This window comes from Spinacia oleracea, chromosome 1 (assembly GCF_020520425.1).
Source record: "Spinacia oleracea cultivar Varoflay chromosome 1, BTI_SOV_V1, whole genome shotgun sequence".
NCBI lineage: Eukaryota > Viridiplantae > Streptophyta > Magnoliopsida > Caryophyllales > Amaranthaceae > Spinacia > Spinacia oleracea.
Window position 1 is genome coordinate 112,165,017 of NC_079487.1, and position 13,893 is coordinate 112,178,909.

General features: G+C 33.5%; 3 long non-coding RNA genes across 3 annotated transcripts; all 3 read left to right on the forward strand.

Moving 5' to 3' along the window:
• Positions 1 to 813: 813 nt before the first annotated feature.
• Positions 814 to 3,556, forward strand: LOC130466125 (uncharacterized). Its single transcript, XR_008926144.1, has 5 exons — positions 814 to 914; positions 1,590 to 1,622; positions 1,903 to 1,987; positions 2,147 to 2,223; positions 2,605 to 3,556. It is a non-coding gene; the product is annotated as an uncharacterized lncRNA (long non-coding RNA).
• A 1,850-nt stretch (positions 3,557 to 5,406) lies between these two features.
• LOC130466126 (uncharacterized) lies at positions 5,407 to 8,148 on the forward strand. The gene is made up of 5 exons (XR_008926145.1): positions 5,407 to 5,507; positions 6,182 to 6,214; positions 6,495 to 6,579; positions 6,739 to 6,815; positions 7,197 to 8,148. It is a non-coding gene; the product is annotated as an uncharacterized lncRNA (long non-coding RNA).
• A 1,850-nt stretch (positions 8,149 to 9,998) lies between these two features.
• Positions 9,999 to 12,740, forward strand: LOC130466127 (uncharacterized). The gene is made up of 5 exons (XR_008926146.1): positions 9,999 to 10,099; positions 10,774 to 10,806; positions 11,087 to 11,171; positions 11,331 to 11,407; positions 11,789 to 12,740. It is a non-coding gene; the product is annotated as an uncharacterized lncRNA (long non-coding RNA).
• The last annotated feature ends 1,153 nt before the right edge of the window (positions 12,741 to 13,893 follow it).

Sequence of the window (13,893 nt, forward strand, 5' to 3'; positions counted from 1 at the left end):
CCATCAGATCCTCTCCTTCGATCTTATTCATCTTCTGTAACATCAACATGCTCGAAAAAATCCAAAATAAAAATAAATAATCGAGATCTAATTGGTGAATGATGGGTTCCAATTATCAGGAAATCATCTCTATTATACGGGGAAGAAATGGGGAAGACATCGAGTTCAGAATCACGCTACATCCCTCTCTCTTAGGTAAATAATTCAATTTCTCTTATTTCTTAAATATTTCGATTGATTTGTACAAAAACGCATAAACGATGAAGTATATGAGTATATCGCATTTGAACAAAAACCCAGATACAATCTTATATTAAAAAGTTACAAATCGAGAAAATAATACAAAATTATAAAGCATGTCAATGAATAATCATATTAAGAAATAAATATGATCGGGGATTTTTTGTTAATATATGGGGGGAAATGAAAAAATAATATACCAGTAGCATATGATATGGGAAGAACAGAGATCCCAAGTCGTGAGGCGGCCCTAGAAGCGAACAACCGTAAAGCCATTGTTATTGTTACCCTACTTTCTCTCTTCCGAAGTACTCCGTATATTTGTGCAGTGAGGACTGAGGAGGAGGCGTATTTTTGTGTTAATTCTTTGAATTTGGTTGTTTAATGCCATTGTGTTTGAATTTTGATTGCATTTTTGTGTTAATTCTTTGAATTTGGTTGTTTAATGCCATTGTGTTTGAATTTTGATTGCATTTTTGTGTTAATTCTTTGAATTTGGTTGTTTTATGCCATTGTGTTTGAATTTTGATTGCATTTGTATGTTGATTCTTTGAATTTGGTTGTTTGAATTGATAGGTTGTTGCCGCTGGAGTTATGATTATTGGAAGAGTTCCCTGATCCTGATGTCAAGTCACATTCGTTACAATCTGATTCACATTCGAACCAAAGAAAATGTAAGAATTCATCTTTTTCTCCTTTATAAATACGAATTAATGTTAAAAATAGTTTAATTTTTACTGAAATTTTGTGTGTTTGTGATGATTTGAATGAAAAACAGTTGGATTTGGATAGATTTATTTCGAATAGATCAGCTATGAATTTTGATTTTGGTTTATTTTGTGAGTTTAGTTTGATTCAAAATCGGAAGGTAGTAGTAGGTACACATTATATGCAACACTTCTCTGAAGTTTGTGAGTCACTTAGTTACAACCAATAGGTGGGAGGGTAAATTGCATGTATAATAGAAGTTTAAGGGATTAATTTTCCACTTTCCCGACCAAAATAACCGGCTGAAAATGGGTTTGTTGTCTCTGAAAGCAATCGTCTGCGTTCAAGTTTTATCAGTTTTTTCCTTATATAATAAAGAACCCGGGACAACTAAATTCTAATATACCAATGCTTAAGATTAGCTGCAAACATAGACAACTCTTCCTACTCTAAAATTCTCTGAAACGTCAAGTTATCTTCTCTTCTTAGTTGAGCTGAATTCGACCCCTTATTATGGGTTCAATGTGGAATATATGGTCCAACTGCCCCGGATCATTGCTATGCAGCTATGTTTTCGCGATATTTGGATACTTAGATTAGTTGGTACTTCATTTGCTTTTCCTGTTTGTTTTTTTTTGCAGGCTTCTCGATCCTTCTCCTCTACTCTCAGCTTCGTAAGTTCTTGATTTACCGTTTGAAAATACTTTTAGATTTTTAGTTTTTAGATTTACAATTTCACCATATGACTAAGTACTTAATTATTACAAACGACGATGATCTTGGCGTCGACCTTGATGTTGACCCCCTCTGGGATTTCCAAATGAATCATTTTTTGCTCATTTTCATATCAATATAAATTGGGATTTGTACAAATGGTGTGCACTCTTATTACTGATTTTTTGTATATGTAAAAGTTGATATTTTTTCCCATTACTTCACTACTTTGATGTTCAGAGATTTAAAAAAAGAACATGAACACATTCATGAGGTACACTGCTCCAGGGAAAGAAGTAGGGCGGCATGGAAAATTGTCGAAAAGGTAGCGTGTTAGAATGCATTGTTATTCTTAGATATAAGCAACTATTTTTATCATCTCCATCTTAGAGTATACCCATTAGTTTTTATACCTAATTACAAATTAATAGTGGTATCCATGTTAGGATTTCATAAGTAATTGATAATTTTTTTTAATGTCCAGGTAGTTGGAGTTGCAGATGCTGCAACTAAGGTGCATATATGGATTTCGCTTTCTATGCCAATTGTCTTCGTGCCGAGGTTAGTTGTCCTGAACAGATTAACTGCTTCTTATGTACTACTGCTTCTGATCAAATCAGATCAGTTCAGTTGTTTTGACAAAATTGCTGGTATATGCTAGCTATATAACTTGGCTTTAGATTAGTTCAGTTGTTCAAAGCATGTTTGTAGTTCTGCAAAATAAATATTGGGAATCAAAGCAGTTATAAATCTTGATCTTGAAAAAAAAATTGATGAATTTCTTCTATTCACAAAACAAGACCATGTGTGACAAACTGCTTAAGAAAGAAGCTGAAGGAACTATTGATGGAATTTTTTGATTAGAGTTCAATTGGAGTATAATTTTTTTTTTATGCTTTGATTTTCTTATAATCTGGTAATGTAAACAAGACATATTTGCAGGTGTGTATGAAGGTTCATATTACTTAAGGAGATCATGAAGGAAAAGCAATAATTGTTTCATCGGTAACAATGGAGGAACCAGGTTCTGATAAGGTTAAGTATCATAATTATACTTCTGGGTATATTCATCATTGTACCCTCAGAAATTTGAAGGTAAGATTTTGAAGGTGTTTTATTGATTCAGTACTTCTGTATGTATTAGAAATTGGTGCAGTTTTTAGTGTCTGTTACCTGTAAATATATACTTGCTGAGAGAGTCTTCGGTTACTAATACTGTTACCTAATTCGATAATCCCCTGCGAACTACTCCTAAACATATTAATTGGTACAGTGGAAGTGTGGAACACTTTTGTTGTAGTTTTTAGTGTCTGCTGGTTGTATGTCAATATATGTTTGCTGAAAGTCTTGAATCACTAACAGTAATTCGCTAATCCTGCGAATTGTTAAGGCAAATTGTTACAGTGTAACATTTTTGGTGCAGTATTTGGTGTCTAATGCTACCTGTCTGTAAATATCTTTGCTGAAATGCTTTTGATTTCTTGATGCTTCAACTTCCAGTTTTCTATCTGAAGAAAATAAAGAAGTATTTGTTACTGGAGTTTCTAATGCTACCAGTTTTCTACATAAACCAAGGGATATTTTAGTAGTCTGAGGCTGTTTTTGCATAGAAGATTTTTGCGGGAATTCAGGAGGTAATCTGGAGCCAACACCCCTGCAGAGGAGTTCTGCAGAAATAGGGCACGAGGATCGGATTCATTTGTCATTGTTGAACTGATATAGCTGATGCTTTTTTGGAGCATCGGCCTTATTTGTTGTCTCTTGAATGGTGTTATATATATGTAAAATGGTGTATATATATGTTCAATACTACTTAAAATCCACATAGATTATGTATTATATGTGTAGTTTCTTTACTTTGATAATACAATTTAGATTCTTTTTGTCATGTAAGGGCACGCTAATTACATTTTTGCATTATTTAGATGTTTTTTTTAATAAAGATTTTGTCAAATTTTTCTTTAGACAAATGTTGTGAACAATTTTCCTTGCTTATAACTTCCTCTGTCCCAATTTCATTGTCACGTTACCTTTTATGTTATTGAGCCACTAAAGTTTATTACATCCCTTTTCCACTACCAAAAGTTAGGGTCTCATTCTTATAAAATATAAATTAGCAAATAATAACTTATCGTAGAAAATTTCGCAAAAATCATATTCCGACGATTAAATTATAATGGAGCCAGTATGTGTCATTTGATGTAATAACACACTTTTTTTAATACTTATGCGTGCATATAAGACTAGGTAAATAGCGAATTTAAAAAATCATCAAATTTAAACCAAATAGTCGGAAGAATTTGGTTTATGCACGCGATAACATTGAACTATAGACTTAAAGTACTAGACTATTTGGTAATAGATTGAAACTATAGACTTAAATATTGCACCAGAACAAACAATATTGTAAGCCGGTGTTTGGTAATCTCTCACTCTATGTGCTTTATCAATATTGCACTAGAACAAACAAACAATTTAAAGTTCAAAGTATTATGGTGGTGAAGTTCTTATATTATCACGCACGCATCGCGTGCATATAAGACTAGTCAGTACATAATGTAACTCCATTCAGACAAATCCACATTCGTTATACTTCATGGAAGAGATCCGACACTTTGCAATACCAAAGAGGATCCACACGATTCAACTCCATTCAGACAAACCAATACTCTCCCAATCAAGGTTGTTAGGATCGGTATCTCATTTTTGGTCGGTAGGGAGGCAGGAACCAAAAATAGGTAAATTAACTTTTCGTGTCCCCAATCAAAAAGTCTAATATACCCTTCACACTTCAACTGCAACCCAAACCCTTCGGCCTTCGCTCTCCCCTCCCGTTTTCTTCTCTCCCCTCCCTCCCTGCAACACAAACCCTCTCCTCTCCCGTTCGTGTTCTTCTCTCTCCTCCCTCCCGTTCGTGTTCTTCTCTCTCCTCCATCAGATCCTCTCCTTCGATCTTATTCATCTTCTGTAACATCAACATGCTCGAAAAAATCCAAAATAAAAATAAATAATCGAGATCTAATTGGTGAATGATGGGTTCCAATTATCAGGAAATCATCTCTATTATACGGGGAAGAAATGGGGAAGACATCGAGTTCAGAATCACGCTACATCCCTCTCTCTTAGGTAAATAATTCAATTTCTCTTATTTCTTAAATATTTCGATTGATTTGTACAAAAACGCATAAACGATGAAGTATATGAGTATATCGCATTTGAACAAAAACCCAGATACAATCTTATATTAAAAAGTTACAAATCGAGAAAATAATACAAAATTATAAAGCATGTCAATGAATAATCATATTAAGAAATAAATATGATCGGGGATTTTTTGTTAATATATGGGGGGAAATGAAAAAATAATATACCAGTAGCATATGATATGGGAAGAACAGAGATCCCAAGTCGTGAGGCGGCCCTAGAAGCGAACAACCGTAAAGCCATTGTTATTGTTACCCTACTTTCTCTCTTCCGAAGTACTCCGTATATTTGTGCAGTGAGGACTGAGGAGGAGGCGTATTTTTGTGTTAATTCTTTGAATTTGGTTGTTTAATGCCATTGTGTTTGAATTTTGATTGCATTTTTGTGTTAATTCTTTGAATTTGGTTGTTTAATGCCATTGTGTTTGAATTTTGATTGCATTTTTGTGTTAATTCTTTGAATTTGGTTGTTTTATGCCATTGTGTTTGAATTTTGATTGCATTTGTATGTTGATTCTTTGAATTTGGTTGTTTGAATTGATAGGTTGTTGCCGCTGGAGTTATGATTATTGGAAGAGTTCCCTGATCCTGATGTCAAGTCACATTCGTTACAATCTGATTCACATTCGAACCAAAGAAAATGTAAGAATTCATCTTTTTCTCCTTTATAAATACGAATTAATGTTAAAAATAGTTTAATTTTTACTGAAATTTTGTGTGTTTGTGATGATTTGAATGAAAAACAGTTGGATTTGGATAGATTTATTTCGAATAGATCAGCTATGAATTTTGATTTTGGTTTATTTTGTGAGTTTAGTTTGATTCAAAATCGGAAGGTAGTAGTAGGTACACATTATATGCAACACTTCTCTGAAGTTTGTGAGTCACTTAGTTACAACCAATAGGTGGGAGGGTAAATTGCATGTATAATAGAAGTTTAAGGGATTAATTTTCCACTTTCCCGACCAAAATAACCGGCTGAAAATGGGTTTGTTGTCTCTGAAAGCAATCGTCTGCGTTCAAGTTTTATCAGTTTTTTCCTTATATAATAAAGAACCCGGGACAACTAAATTCTAATATACCAATGCTTAAGATTAGCTGCAAACATAGACAACTCTTCCTACTCTAAAATTCTCTGAAACGTCAAGTTATCTTCTCTTCTTAGTTGAGCTGAATTCGACCCCTTATTATGGGTTCAATGTGGAATATATGGTCCAACTGCCCCGGATCATTGCTATGCAGCTATGTTTTCGCGATATTTGGATACTTAGATTAGTTGGTACTTCATTTGCTTTTCCTGTTTTTTTTTTTTGCAGGCTTCTCGATCCTTCTCCTCTACTCTCAGCTTCGTAAGTTCTTGATTTACCGTTTGAAAATACTTTTAGATTTTTAGTTTTTAGATTTACAATTTCACCATATGACTAAGTACTTAATTATTACAAACGACGATGATCTTGGCGTCGACCTTGATGTTGACCCCCTCTGGGATTTCCAAATGAATCATTTTTTGCTCATTTTCATATCAATATAAATTGGGATTTGTACAAATGGTGTGCACTCTTATTACTGATTTTTTGTATATGTAAAAGTTGATATTTTTTCCCATTACTTCACTACTTTGATGTTCAGAGATTTAAAAAAAGAACATGAACACATTCATGAGGTACACTGCTCCAGGGAAAGAAGTAGGGCGGCATGGAAAATTGTCGAAAAGGTAGCGTGTTAGAATGCATTGTTATTCTTAGATATAAGCAACTATTTTTATCATCTCCATCTTAGAGTATACCCATTAGTTTTTATACCTAATTACAAATTAATAGTGGTATCCATGTTAGGATTTCATAAGTAATTGATAATTTTTTTTAATGTCCAGGTAGTTGGAGTTGCAGATGCTGCAACTAAGGTGCATATATGGATTTCGCTTTCTATGCCAATTGTCTTCGTGCCGAGGTTAGTTGTCCTGAACAGATTAACTGCTTCTTATGTACTACTGCTTCTGATCAAATCAGATCAGTTCAGTTGTTTTGACAAAATTGCTGGTATATGCTAGCTATATAACTTGGCTTTAGATTAGTTCAGTTGTTCAAAGCATGTTTGTAGTTCTGCAAAATAAATATTGGGAATCAAAGCAGTTATAAATCTTGATCTTGAAAAAAAAATTGATGAATTTCTTCTATTCACAAAACAAGACCATGTGTGACAAACTGCTTAAGAAAGAAGCTGAAGGAACTATTGATGGAATTTTTTGATTAGAGTTCAATTGGAGTATAATTTTTTTTTTATGCTTTGATTTTCTTATAATCTGGTAATGTAAACAAGACATATTTGCAGGTGTGTATGAAGGTTCATATTACTTAAGGAGATCATGAAGGAAAAGCAATAATTGTTTCATCGGTAACAATGGAGGAACCAGGTTCTGATAAGGTTAAGTATCATAATTATACTTCTGGGTATATTCATCATTGTACCCTCAGAAATTTGAAGGTAAGATTTTGAAGGTGTTTTATTGATTCAGTACTTCTGTATGTATTAGAAATTGGTGCAGTTTTTAGTGTCTGTTACCTGTAAATATATACTTGCTGAGAGAGTCTTCGGTTACTAATACTGTTACCTAATTCGATAATCCCCTGCGAACTACTCCTAAACATATTAATTGGTACAGTGGAAGTGTGGAACACTTTTGTTGTAGTTTTTAGTGTCTGCTGGTTGTATGTCAATATATGTTTGCTGAAAGTCTTGAATCACTAACAGTAATTCGCTAATCCTGCGAATTGTTAAGGCAAATTGTTACAGTGTAACATTTTTGGTGCAGTATTTGGTGTCTAATGCTACCTGTCTGTAAATATCTTTGCTGAAATGCTTTTGATTTCTTGATGCTTCAACTTCCAGTTTTCTATCTGAAGAAAATAAAGAAGTATTTGTTACTGGAGTTTCTAATGCTACCAGTTTTCTACATAAACCAAGGGATATTTTAGTAGTCTGAGGCTGTTTTTGCATAGAAGATTTTTGCGGGAATTCAGGAGGTAATCTGGAGCCAACACCCCTGCAGAGGAGTTCTGCAGAAATAGGGCACGAGGATCGGATTCATTTGTCATTGTTGAACTGATATAGCTGATGCTTTTTTGGAGCATCGGCCTTATTTGTTGTCTCTTGAATGGTGTTATATATATGTAAAATGGTGTATATATATGTTCAATACTACTTAAAATCCACATAGATTATGTATTATATGTGTAGTTTCTTTACTTTGATAATACAATTTAGATTCTTTTTGTCATGTAAGGGCACGCTAATTACATTTTTGCATTATTTAGATGTTTTTTTTAATAAAGATTTTGTCAAATTTTTCTTTAGACAAATGTTGTGAACAATTTTCCTTGCTTATAACTTCCTCTGTCCCAATTTCATTGTCACGTTACCTTTTATGTTATTGAGCCACTAAAGTTTATTACATCCCTTTTCCACTACCAAAAGTTAGGGTCTCATTCTTATAAAATATAAATTAGCAAATAATAACTTATCGTAGAAAATTTCGCAAAAATCATATTCCGACGATTAAATTATAATGGAGCCAGTATGTGTCATTTGATGTAATAACACACTTTTTTTAATACTTATGCGTGCATATAAGACTAGGTAAATAGCGAATTTAAAAAATCATCAAATTTAAACCAAATAGTCGGAAGAATTTGGTTTATGCACGCGATAACATTGAACTATAGACTTAAAGTACTAGACTATTTGGTAATAGATTGAAACTATAGACTTAAATATTGCACCAGAACAAACAATATTGTAAGCCGGTGTTTGGTAATCTCTCACTCTATGTGCTTTATCAATATTGCACTAGAACAAACAAACAATTTAAAGTTCAAAGTATTATGGTGGTGAAGTTCTTATATTATCACGCACGCATCGCGTGCATATAAGACTAGTCAGTACATAATGTAACTCCATTCAGACAAATCCACATTCGTTATACTTCATGGAAGAGATCCGACACTTTGCAATACCAAAGAGGATCCACACGATTCAACTCCATTCAGACAAACCAATACTCTCCCAATCAAGGTTGTTAGGATCGGTATCTCATTTTTGGTCGGTAGGGAGGCAGGAACCAAAAATAGGTAAATTAACTTTTCGTGTCCCCAATCAAAAAGTCTAATATACCCTTCACACTTCAACTGCAACCCAAACCCTTCGGCCTTCGCTCTCCCCTCCCGTTTTCTTCTCTCCCCTCCCTCCCTGCAACACAAACCCTCTCCTCTCCCGTTCGTGTTCTTCTCTCTCCTCCCTCCCGTTCGTGTTCTTCTCTCTCCTCCATCAGATCCTCTCCTTCGATCTTATTCATCTTCTGTAACATCAACATGCTCGAAAAAATCCAAAATAAAAATAAATAATCGAGATCTAATTGGTGAATGATGGGTTCCAATTATCAGGAAATCATCTCTATTATACGGGGAAGAAATGGGGAAGACATCGAGTTCAGAATCACGCTACATCCCTCTCTCTTAGGTAAATAATTCAATTTCTCTTATTTCTTAAATATTTCGATTGATTTGTACAAAAACGCATAAACGATGAAGTATATGAGTATATCGCATTTGAACAAAAACCCAGATACAATCTTATATTAAAAAGTTACAAATCGAGAAAATAATACAAAATTATAAAGCATGTCAATGAATAATCATATTAAGAAATAAATATGATCGGGGATTTTTTGTTAATATATGGGGGGAAATGAAAAAATAATATACCAGTAGCATATGATATGGGAAGAACAGAGATCCCAAGTCGTGAGGCGGCCCTAGAAGCGAACAACCGTAAAGCCATTGTTATTGTTACCCTACTTTCTCTCTTCCGAAGTACTCCGTATATTTGTGCAGTGAGGACTGAGGAGGAGGCGTATTTTTGTGTTAATTCTTTGAATTTGGTTGTTTAATGCCATTGTGTTTGAATTTTGATTGCATTTTTGTGTTAATTCTTTGAATTTGGTTGTTTAATGCCATTGTGTTTGAATTTTGATTGCATTTTTGTGTTAATTCTTTGAATTTGGTTGTTTTATGCCATTGTGTTTGAATTTTGATTGCATTTGTATGTTGATTCTTTGAATTTGGTTGTTTGAATTGATAGGTTGTTGCCGCTGGAGTTATGATTATTGGAAGAGTTCCCTGATCCTGATGTCAAGTCACATTCGTTACAATCTGATTCACATTCGAACCAAAGAAAATGTAAGAATTCATCTTTTTCTCCTTTATAAATACGAATTAATGTTAAAAATAGTTTAATTTTTACTGAAATTTTGTGTGTTTGTGATGATTTGAATGAAAAACAGTTGGATTTGGATAGATTTATTTCGAATAGATCAGCTATGAATTTTGATTTTGGTTTATTTTGTGAGTTTAGTTTGATTCAAAATCGGAAGGTAGTAGTAGGTACACATTATATGCAACACTTCTCTGAAGTTTGTGAGTCACTTAGTTACAACCAATAGGTGGGAGGGTAAATTGCATGTATAATAGAAGTTTAAGGGATTAATTTTCCACTTTCCCGACCAAAATAACCGGCTGAAAATGGGTTTGTTGTCTCTGAAAGCAATCGTCTGCGTTCAAGTTTTATCAGTTTTTTCCTTATATAATAAAGAACCCGGGACAACTAAATTCTAATATACCAATGCTTAAGATTAGCTGCAAACATAGACAACTCTTCCTACTCTAAAATTCTCTGAAACGTCAAGTTATCTTCTCTTCTTAGTTGAGCTGAATTCGACCCCTTATTATGGGTTCAATGTGGAATATATGGTCCAACTGCCCCGGATCATTGCTATGCAGCTATGTTTTCGCGATATTTGGATACTTAGATTAGTTGGTACTTCATTTGCTTTTCCTGTTTTTTTTTTTTGCAGGCTTCTCGATCCTTCTCCTCTACTCTCAGCTTCGTAAGTTCTTGATTTACCGTTTGAAAATACTTTTAGATTTTTAGTTTTTAGATTTACAATTTCACCATATGACTAAGTACTTAATTATTACAAACGACGATGATCTTGGCGTCGACCTTGATGTTGACCCCCTCTGGGATTTCCAAATGAATCATTTTTTGCTCATTTTCATATCAATATAAATTGGGATTTGTACAAATGGTGTGCACTCTTATTACTGATTTTTTGTATATGTAAAAGTTGATATTTTTTCCCATTACTTCACTACTTTGATGTTCAGAGATTTAAAAAAAGAACATGAACACATTCATGAGGTACACTGCTCCAGGGAAAGAAGTAGGGCGGCATGGAAAATTGTCGAAAAGGTAGCGTGTTAGAATGCATTGTTATTCTTAGATATAAGCAACTATTTTTATCATCTCCATCTTAGAGTATACCCATTAGTTTTTATACCTAATTACAAATTAATAGTGGTATCCATGTTAGGATTTCATAAGTAATTGATAATTTTTTTTAATGTCCAGGTAGTTGGAGTTGCAGATGCTGCAACTAAGGTGCATATATGGATTTCGCTTTCTATGCCAATTGTCTTCGTGCCGAGGTTAGTTGTCCTGAACAGATTAACTGCTTCTTATGTACTACTGCTTCTGATCAAATCAGATCAGTTCAGTTGTTTTGACAAAATTGCTGGTATATGCTAGCTATATAACTTGGCTTTAGATTAGTTCAGTTGTTCAAAGCATGTTTGTAGTTCTGCAAAATAAATATTGGGAATCAAAGCAGTTATAAATCTTGATCTTGAAAAAAAAATTGATGAATTTCTTCTATTCACAAAACAAGACCATGTGTGACAAACTGCTTAAGAAAGAAGCTGAAGGAACTATTGATGGAATTTTTTGATTAGAGTTCAATTGGAGTATAATTTTTTTTTTATGCTTTGATTTTCTTATAATCTGGTAATGTAAACAAGACATATTTGCAGGTGTGTATGAAGGTTCATATTACTTAAGGAGATCATGAAGGAAAAGCAATAATTGTTTCATCGGTAACAATGGAGGAACCAGGTTCTGATAAGGTTAAGTATCATAATTATACTTCTGGGTATATTCATCATTGTACCCTCAGAAATTTGAAGGTAAGATTTTGAAGGTGTTTTATTGATTCAGTACTTCTGTATGTATTAGAAATTGGTGCAGTTTTTAGTGTCTGTTACCTGTAAATATATACTTGCTGAGAGAGTCTTCGGTTACTAATACTGTTACCTAATTCGATAATCCCCTGCGAACTACTCCTAAACATATTAATTGGTACAGTGGAAGTGTGGAACACTTTTGTTGTAGTTTTTAGTGTCTGCTGGTTGTATGTCAATATATGTTTGCTGAAAGTCTTGAATCACTAACAGTAATTCGCTAATCCTGCGAATTGTTAAGGCAAATTGTTACAGTGTAACATTTTTGGTGCAGTATTTGGTGTCTAATGCTACCTGTCTGTAAATATCTTTGCTGAAATGCTTTTGATTTCTTGATGCTTCAACTTCCAGTTTTCTATCTGAAGAAAATAAAGAAGTATTTGTTACTGGAGTTTCTAATGCTACCAGTTTTCTACATAAACCAAGGGATATTTTAGTAGTCTGAGGCTGTTTTTGCATAGAAGATTTTTGCGGGAATTCAGGAGGTAATCTGGAGCCAACACCCCTGCAGAGGAGTTCTGCAGAAATAGGGCACGAGGATCGGATTCATTTGTCATTGTTGAACTGATATAGCTGATGCTTTTTTGGAGCATCGGCCTTATTTGTTGTCTCTTGAATGGTGTTATATATATGTAAAATGGTGTATATATATGTTCAATACTACTTAAAATCCACATAGATTATGTATTATATGTGTAGTTTCTTTACTTTGATAATACAATTTAGATTCTTTTTGTCATGTAAGGGCACGCTAATTACATTTTTGCATTATTTAGATGTTTTTTTTAATAAAGATTTTGTCAAATTTTTCTTTAGACAAATGTTGTGAACAATTTTCCTTGCTTATAACTTCCTCTGTCCCAATTTCATTGTCACGTTACCTTTTATGTTATTGAGCCACTAAAGTTTATTACATCCCTTTTCCACTACCAAAAGTTAGGGTCTCATTCTTATAAAATATAAATTAGCAAATAATAACTTATCGTAGAAAATTTCGCAAAAATCATATTCCGACGATTAAATTATAATGGAGCCAGTATGTGTCATTTGATGTAATAACACACTTTTTTTAATACTTATGCGTGCATATAAGACTAGGTAAATAGCGAATTTAAAAAATCATCAAATTTAAACCAAATAGTCGGAAGAATTTGGTTTATGCACGCGATAACATTGAACTATAGACTTAAAGTACTAGACTATTTGGTAATAGATTGAAACTATAGACTTAAATATTGCACCAGAACAAACAATATTGTAAGCCGGTGTTTGGTAATCTCTCACTCTATGTGCTTTATCAATATTGCACTAGAACAAACAAACAATTTAAAGTTCAAAGTATTATGGTGGTGAAGTTCTTATATTATCACGCACGCATCGCGTGCATATAAGACTAGTCAGTACATAATGTAACTCCATTCAGACAAATCCACATTCGTTATACTTCATGGAAGAGATCCGACACTTTGCAATACCAAAGAGGATCCACACGATTCAACTCCATTCAGACAAACCAATACTCTCCCAATCAAGGTTGTTAGGATCGGTATCTCATTTTTGGTCGGTAGGGAGGCAGGAACCAAACGGTAGAATCATATCAAAATCGTAGATCCTACAAACTTGAAAAGGGGAGTATTAAAAATGTTGGATGATGATAAAGGTCGCAAGTTGCGAAAACATTTAGTTGTCGCAATCTTACGTGTCGCAGTTTAATTGGTACATATAGGCGTCACGTAGGCTATGCGTCATCAGAATATTTTTATTATCAATGCAATATTTTTACTATGAAAATATGTAAATAAGTTAGTCGATATAAAGAAGGAAACAAATTAGAATATTAAGATTTTCCTACCTTTTTATGAAACATGTATAATAGGTTATATGAGTAAACTATTTTA